The sequence below is a fragment of the Neophocaena asiaeorientalis genome, unplaced genomic scaffold (genome assembly GCF_003031525.2).
Source record: "Neophocaena asiaeorientalis asiaeorientalis breed wild unplaced genomic scaffold, Neophocaena_asiaeorientalis_V1.1 scaffold7, whole genome shotgun sequence".
Lineage (NCBI taxonomy): Eukaryota > Metazoa > Chordata > Mammalia > Artiodactyla > Phocoenidae > Neophocaena > Neophocaena asiaeorientalis.
Window position 1 is genome coordinate 13,489,339 of NW_020185337.1, and position 8,780 is coordinate 13,498,118.

Below are 8,780 nucleotides of genomic sequence, written 5' to 3' on the forward strand. Positions count from 1 at the left end.
TATATATATATATATATATATGGAAATTTAGTACATGAAAAATATAAAATACTATTCATAAAGAAATAAGGATGCTGGAACATGGTCTTGGGCAAATGACTATACACCTAGGCAAAAAAAATTAAATTAAAAAATGAAGTTGGCAGCTAAACATGCTATTGTACAAAAACCAGCTTCAGAGTGATCCAAATATTAATTACAAAAAAGAATAACAATAATAAATTCTAGAAGAAATTGTGATAAGTGGGGAAAGAAGGTTGACATAAAACCTAAAAACAATGAAGAAGGGGGGAAAAGCTAATAAATTTGACCAAATAATTATTTTAATTGCAGGAAAAATATGGTGACGTAAAAAATTGCAAAGTAAGAAAAGTATGTGTAATACATGAGATTTAAGGAGCTCATTTCCTTAGTATACAAAGAACAAGTTATAAAAAGAAAAATAATGAACGTGAACATAGCAAAGGATTCATAATAAGCAAAACATATAAAAAGAAAGTGCCAAGAAACATTTTTAAAAAAACATTGGCTTTCCTTGGCTGTCCAGTTGACGGACGGCAGATAGTGGGACTTCTCAGCTTAAATAAACTTGTGGACCAACTCCTATAATAAATCTCATTGTATTGATATCTATCTATATCTATATCTGTATCTATGTCTATCCTATTGGTTCTATTTCTCTGGAGAACCCTAATACCACTGTATATAAAAACTTTCATTCTCTCAAGTAGAAGACTCATCAGGAATCCAGGTTCCTTTTAGGTCTCTGCTTCCCCATCTCTAGCATGTGGTCCTTGTTTTTATACTTCAAGGTGGCTGCTAGATCTCCAACCATCACATCTACTTTTCAAGAAGCAGTATGGAGGGAAAACAAGAAAGAACAAAAAATAGGTGAAGGGCACATGCCAGATATCATCTAAGGAATTTTCCTTGAAATTACACACTTTTCTGGTTATATTCATTGGTCCTTAATTAGTGACAAGGCCATGTTTAATGAATAGTAGGGAAGGCGGAAAATAGAGTCTTTCCATTGGGCACATAAATAAAATACAGGATGCAATTACTAAAGAAGAAGAGAATGGATTTTGGTATACATAACTATTAGTTTGTCACCGAATAAATTAATACTAAAGACTACTCTGTTACCAGGGCTAAAAATTCCTTATCCCAAATTATGTCCAGTCACCTTTCTAATATACCATACTAGAGATTTTGCAAGAGAATGAAAGAAGACAATAAGAAACTGATAATAAAAGCTCAAACAAATATGAGGACAAAGTAAAAAAGCTTTCCCTCAATTTTGGCCAAAGAATACAGAAGCATTTCAAGAGTTTAAGAAGTGGAGTAAGTAGAGAAAAGTATTTAGGTTTATCCTCAACAGAACGCTAGTAAATTTTACAGAATTAAGAACTGTTAACCTGAACTAATAGGAGAAACCTCTAGTAAGGTGGAATTGATGAATTTTTGTACTGTACATTTAACACATTAGGGGAGGCGGATGGTGGAAGGCTCCTATGTCTACCATAACCTCTCTCAGAAAGTGGCTCTTGAGAGTTTCATGGCAGTGATAGACACAGTCACCCAATCTTACTTTTTTCTCTTCTTTCTAAGTTGATACATTCCAAAATCTTTTAATGTCCATTTTCTCTCAGCTTTGAGTCCCTAGCACTTGGTGCAGCATTCCGGGTGAGGTTTGTCTAGTAATACAGCTGTCACCATTTCCTGTGAATTGACAATTTAGTCCTGTGCCCAGTTGCTGCTGCCACTGACTCCCTTTCTGAATTTAAGCTGCTGTTGAAGCTTCTGAAGTCTGGGTCTCCGGGGTTGGGAAGGAACAATTCCACAGTCCTGTGCTTCTGCTGACTTTGCCATTTCTCCATTTTTGGTGTCCATGAAGTTTTGGGGAATACTCTATTAGAGCATGGGGAAAAACTGCAGGCCCAGTTATAATGACCAAATCACTTTGAACCACACCCAGTAGTGATCTGAGTAGTTTCCAACTGTTCCTCCAGATTTTCTTTCTTGGTCCTGAATTCAGAATGGAATTTTGGGCAGCTGACCTAATGCTATTTACCTAGACCTCTGTCTAATAACTTAAATCTAGAGACTCCCTAGGGCTCTCCAGCACATAAAGAGCTTACCCACCTTTGAGATTTGAGAAAGCGTAGTTCCTTCCTGTTGTTTAAGAGACCCATAACTGGACAGACTCTCTTTCCCACAGAGGTAGCTTTGCCTGACCAGTGCCTGTTCAGGAAAAGCTCTGCTTGTTAACATCTTGAAGCCTGAAGACATCTATATCATGAAGACACAGCAGTTCTGCTGAGGCTTATGCTTGGTCTGATTCTCTCATCTTTCTCAGGCCTATGCCTTCACTAAGGTCTCTGTGGCCTCAGTTCTACTTGCCAGGTTACCTGCGCCTGTCCACTAGCTAACACCTAAGCATCCCTTTACAAGATCCTGTGTCTGGCTTGAAAGCGTTTTGTCCAGGCAGCAGAAGTTGAAACCTAACTGCACAAATGAAAAACCCGAATCAAAATACTTTGTCCATAACCAAAGGCGTGGCCACACCAGAAGCCCTGTTACTTTGTTTATATTTGCTTTTATTTTGCTCTCTAAAATTTTGCTTCCTGTGACTTGTTTCTTAAAGGCGGTCTGGCCTAAGAAGGAAATGATGCGTTTTGTAAGGGGCGCTAACAAGTTAAAAGTCTGAAAGAGTATCAGATGGAAGCTAAATATCATTTTTATTATTGGTAGAAGATGCAGTTTCGTGAGAAAAGTTAATGGGTTTGTGGATTGTAATCCACAATTAGGCAGACTTACCCCCCAACACCTAGCAATACTGTGAAGTTTCCCTAAGGAGGAGCAGGATGGTTGGCAGCCCATTCCCAAGGAAGTCTGAACAGGATCCTTGGGTTATATTTTCCAAATTTACAAATCAAAGGAGCCTTTTGTCTTCCATAAGGGAGAATGCGTAAAGGAACATTCTGAATGCTGAATCAGAGGTCAAGAATGTCACACTTCTTTAATTCTCTTTACTTAGAAGAACACATCAGAAATAAAGACCCCTGCCCCTCGCCCAATAATTTTATTTGGCCTAATATTAAATAACCAATAAAATTATTTACTTAAAATTACAGAGAGCTAATATAAATTTTAATAAAGGACTTGATCTATTCTCTCAATCAGTATTTCTCAATGGGGACACTATTTGCATTTTGAGAGGGACAATATTTCAATGTGCAAAACTGACCTCACATTGTGGATCGTTTAGCATCCTGGTCCTTGAGCACTAAAGGGCAGCAATACTCAGTCCAGCAGACACTAGTACAATAAAAATTGCTCTATATGCTCTTAAATATTTTCTAAGTGGTGACATCTCCCCCATCTGCACCTCCACCTGCTGCAGGTGATCCAGAAGAATTCTCAGAGAACACTCCCCTCTGAATTCTGAAATATGAGTAAAAATTGGATTAGTGGAGAAAAGTAATTGTTTTCCAAGCAGAAGAAACAACATGTTGGATGTCCCTGAGGCCCAGAGGAGCATGGCATATCAAAGAACTCAAAGAACAGCTCTGAGCTTAGAGTTAAGACAGTGGGGTAGGGCTGGCAGAGGAGGTTGGTGATACATGCAGGGACCCACGTCTCTATTAGGTCTTTATTAGTGTAAACCACTTGCAGTGGTTTAATAAGGGAATGGCACGATGAGATTTTTGTTTTAAAGTCAATCATTTTATTGCATGATTCTCATTCGCAGTAAATTCATTTTCAGTTAATACTCACTCTTTGCACTAACTTGAATACCTTTCTAATTCACATGACTTTTGTCTTTTGTGTATATGTATGGCTTTTTGCTTGTTTGTTTTAAGGGATTTTTTTTGCAAACAGATTAAAGGCATTTTATATAAAATGAAAACAAAGCATCTTTTAATTACCCACACCTTCACTCCTCATTGATTTTCACACCATGCTATTGAATATGAGATGAAAATGAATCCAATTGTTCCATACCACACATACTGCACAAGAGACTCATTCTCACATTACTTAGTCTTTAAAACTTCAGGAAAGAAAACTTGATAGATCTGCTGATGAAGCTGTTCAGTTAATTAACAAACAGTAAAGTAATAAAGACTTGTTTTAATTGTGTATTTCTACACTCCCACTCTGTGGACAGGTCCTTTTTTATAAAAGATCTTAAGTGCTGACAAAAAGAGAAAAAAGAAATCACAAAAGACATTATTACTCCAAAAAAGTATGAAGAAATAGACGACATTTCACATTCCTTCATTTAAACATTTAACGATGGAAAATCCATTTTATTTTTAAGACAAGAGATGGTGGTTAACCAAGGAACAATATACACCTTTATACAATATGTATGGAAAAGTACTACTTAATGCTGCTTGTAGAATGAAGTCATTATGTTCAAAGGAGGGACTACAATTTCAGTATATCTGGTATACCATAGCAAGTTCAAGGTTAATTTTTTCCCTCCATTTAACTAAATTCATTCTAATCGTCTGTAATACTCCTCTCGTAGTTTCAGATTCATCCTTTTACTCTTAAGTGATTACATAGAATAAAGAATTTCCCAAAGGCTACAAAGCTGTTTTCAAATAAATACCTGACATAGCCTTCAGTATTCATTATATCAGTTTTTAGGAAACCAAACACATAATTTTGCAGTAAATTTAGGGTCTAAACTTAAAACATTTTAATTCTCAACATATGCTTTCTCCATAGTAATTATACAGCACATAGAAACTTTACAAAACATACATTTTGTAATCCTCATTTTGAGATGGTTTTATAGTATAAAGGAAATATCTATGACTGCATCACGTTAAATAGGTGGCTGAAACCAGCAGCAAATGAGCTCCATGGAGAATGTAAACAATTATCGTTTTATCTGAGGAATGTTTCAATGCAATTCCATATATTGCCTTCCTGAGAATGCTGAAAATATAACATATTCAACAGTAAATTCACTCAATAATATTTATTAAGAGGATGTTATATGGAAGGCGGTGTAATCAGAGAGGGATTGTAGACTGCAAAGAGTTTGGATCTTCTTTTTAATAAGCTGGGGTCACTGGAAAGTTTGAGGAGAACAGTGACAAATTAAAAGTTCATTTTAAGAAGTATATTTAAAGTATTGCTTATGGTGAACCTTAAATTTAAAAGGTAAATTAAGAACAATTGAAAAAGAATTAATTATAGTACTTACAGATTTGCGCTGAAAAATATGCTGAGAGCTATACTTTGTTACTATTTAACAAAGAGGAACTTAGAGGAAAATAAAGCATTTTTTTAAATCTTTTTTTTTCAATAACAGTAACAAACACCATAGCCTTGACTTCTGAAAACTACATTTTAAATGGGATGGATTTTTTTTAATAAGTTCTCCCCACATTACTTATTAATTAGAACTACCAATTTGAACACTTCCTATGTGCCAGAATTATTCTAAGAAGAAGGACTTTTCAGTTTAGAGGGAGAATAAAAAAAACAGTTTATTCAGATGTAATGTAAAATGGTTTTAAAAGAGGTATTCATCAGAACATGTGGGAGCTTAATATTTTGAGTGGTTTTGTCATGGGAGAATCTTCTCCAAGATTCAGGCTGATTTTGAAGAAACAACTGTATTGATCCAAATGAAGTGTGTGTGTGTGTGTGTGTGTGTGTGTGTGTGTGATTCAGAAGGGTAGGAATGAGCAGGAGAGAGAAAGTTAATGGAGGTGAGAAAGGAAAAGTGTCTTAGAGTGAGCAATGTACACAAAGACATTATATATAGAATGGACAGTATATACAGAATGCAACATTTTACTTATGACAGTAGAGTTTCAGGAACTGAGTGGCAGGAAAATGAGCAAGAGTTGCAAGTTGCATATGAGGAGACTTCTATAAACACCAGGGAATTTAGAATCTTCTAACCTTAAAAGATTTGATGAGCCATACAGTATTAAAAACAAAATGACATGATAATATTTGCATTTTAGGGAGATCATTCTGTCTTTATTATGTCTTTGATAGGACAGCCAAGAAGGTGAAAATCAGTTAGGTGGATACTCAATCAGCCACATAAGAAACGGTATAGACTTTAATTAAGACTGCCTGGTAAAAAGGGATGGAAAATGAGGGACATTGCTGAGAACTGTCAAAGAGGCAAAACTGACAAGACAATGTGCCAAAATGGATGTAGGTGGTGAGGGCAGGTGATGTCAAACTGGACATCTAGATTTCCAGCTTATTCAAATAGGTGTGTGGTGGTGTCATTGATTGAAATAGGAAATAAGAAGGGAAGAAAAAGTTTTAAGCTATAAGGTCAGCAAAATTAAGGATTTGATTTTAGACAAGCTAAGTTTGACGTGCTGTGAAGCAGTTGGATTATCTAGTAGGCACCATGTCTCAGGAGAAAGATCTGAGCTGGAAATACAGATTTGACTTTTAACAGTATGGGCACGTCAATGAGTTGAACTGGAGATATAAACAAGGGTTAAGAGCATGGACATTGACACTATAGGAAAGATGAGATCACTTACTGAAAGTGTGTTCCATAAGCAAGAGAAGAAAATTTAGGCTAGAAACCTGGAATAATGGGATAGGCAATATTAAAAATGCAGGAAAGGGAAGAGGAATCCTGAAGAGAAGACAAAAAAAAAAAAAGCCATAAGGGAGGAAAAAGGCAGAAGAATATGGAATATGTTGCTCTACCAACTAAAGAAGACAATGTCAATAAGGAGGAAAAGGATGAACACAGTCACATGCTATAGGGAGGGCAGGCAGGACAGGGTCAGTTTTTCTTAAGGGAGAATCTTGTATTTACAACTCCATCTTCTCATACAGTTTTGTTCTATCCTATAGAATGCCTAGTACATTATGTATGTATCTAAGTGCTTAGAATGACGATAAGTGTAATATAGCCTGCATCTTTTTAAGGCAAATATTTTTGAACACTTTAATTAATGATATATATTTTGTATATGTGGCATAAATACAGTAACATATTTTCTGACCTTTAAACCTGCATATATATATTTTATATACTATTATATATATATATATATATACACATATATATGTATATATGTATTTGTTCTGACCCTTGAACCTGGGAAAAATATCTATAGTATATCCATGACAGGCTAGGCTAGTTACACTTATCTCTATAATAGTAATAATAAGCTTTCTTATTAGACATGATTCTCTTCATTGATATACTATGATTTTTCATATTTACTTCTTATATTCATATATACATGTATTCTTTATTTCATGGTACACATATAGTAATTCTGGAAACTGAATATTCTCTGTTTACTTATTAAATAAACATTAACTACAAATTGCCAATAGTTTGGTCAGACTTCCCTGCGGATAATCAGGAAGTTATGACTCATCAAACTCACTTATAACTTAATAACATGAAATAGAATGCCAGCTAGTACATTTCAGTGAAAACTTCATTAACATTTTTAAACTAAGTACTTGCATTATTGCTTTTTTTAATATTTAAACTTGCAGGACTTATTCCTGTAAGTAAGTATTGTTAATAGGATTGCAAGCAACAGTTTCCCTTTTAGTCTTATTTGGTTCTCAGTATTCTTACTCTTGATTTGGGTGAAGGAGCTACAAAAGACATTTTAAGATGGGGTTGCAATAAGGGTTTGTAATTTCCGATGGTCAAAGGGACTGGTTATAAGAGCAAAACAGGCTGGGTGTAATGAAACATGCTCTGGATCAGACCTGTGTACCAGGAACTTGTGTCTAGCTGAAGGAGGAGCAGGCAACATTTGTTTTCCCCATGCTATGTTTTAAAAATAATGTACATGAAATACATTCACTAATGGTTACCACCAAGAATAGGAATATTTCTTTGGGGTATAATTCAAGTTCATACATAATGTCAAGTATTAGACATGAGGTTTTGTCTTTAATATCACCTTCTGTCTTCTGTACTTACATTATGCTTGGTTTTCCTCATGGATTGTGGCATTTGGTATTTTAATTAAATAATGCCTTTCTTCATTCTGTTCTAACATGAGAAAAGTTTGACTATATAATTGCAGGTTTCCATTCTGTTTTCATTGCTTAGATTAACACTTTATTCTAATTGGATATCTTGCAGAAAGAATTATAGGAATAAGTTTGAAATGGTTATAATTATAGTGGCATTTAGGATAAATAGTGGGGAACACATTTTCCAAGTTTAAAAGCACATTCAATTCTTCAAGCGTTGGAGATTCAGAGTATTGGACTGAAATGGGTGTTGTGCTCTTTGATTTGCTGTTGTTGCTATACTTTTGTTCAAAAATTTTAAAAGGACTAAATTAGCTGTATTCCAGAAAGAAAAAAATTTTAACATAAATTTAAAATATTTTAAATATGAAAAGCCAATATCTGGAGTATAGGTAGCCTCTAAGACACTCATGTCTGATTTCAAAATGCCTGGTACTTATTGTGAGCTCATTCCTATAAAGGGTCCCTTGGCTACTTGGTGAAGGTTAAAGGAGAAAGTGTTTGTCTACTTTAGAAGGTCTGCTGCTGAGTCTAACTGTGAAGTAATGGGGAAAGGTCTCCTTTTTAGTTCCCATGATGAGGTGTGGAATTGTCTACTGGGGATGTTTAAGTAATGCTAGAAGGAGACTTGCTGTCCCATTATGCCCCTTTTCTAGATTGGAGTTAAGAATGAGAAGCTGTGTTTCATTAGAAAAGGATGCATTTAGGGATTTCTTCGCCATAGCATTTCAAAGTTCAATGTTTAAGATTTCGCCTTGGTA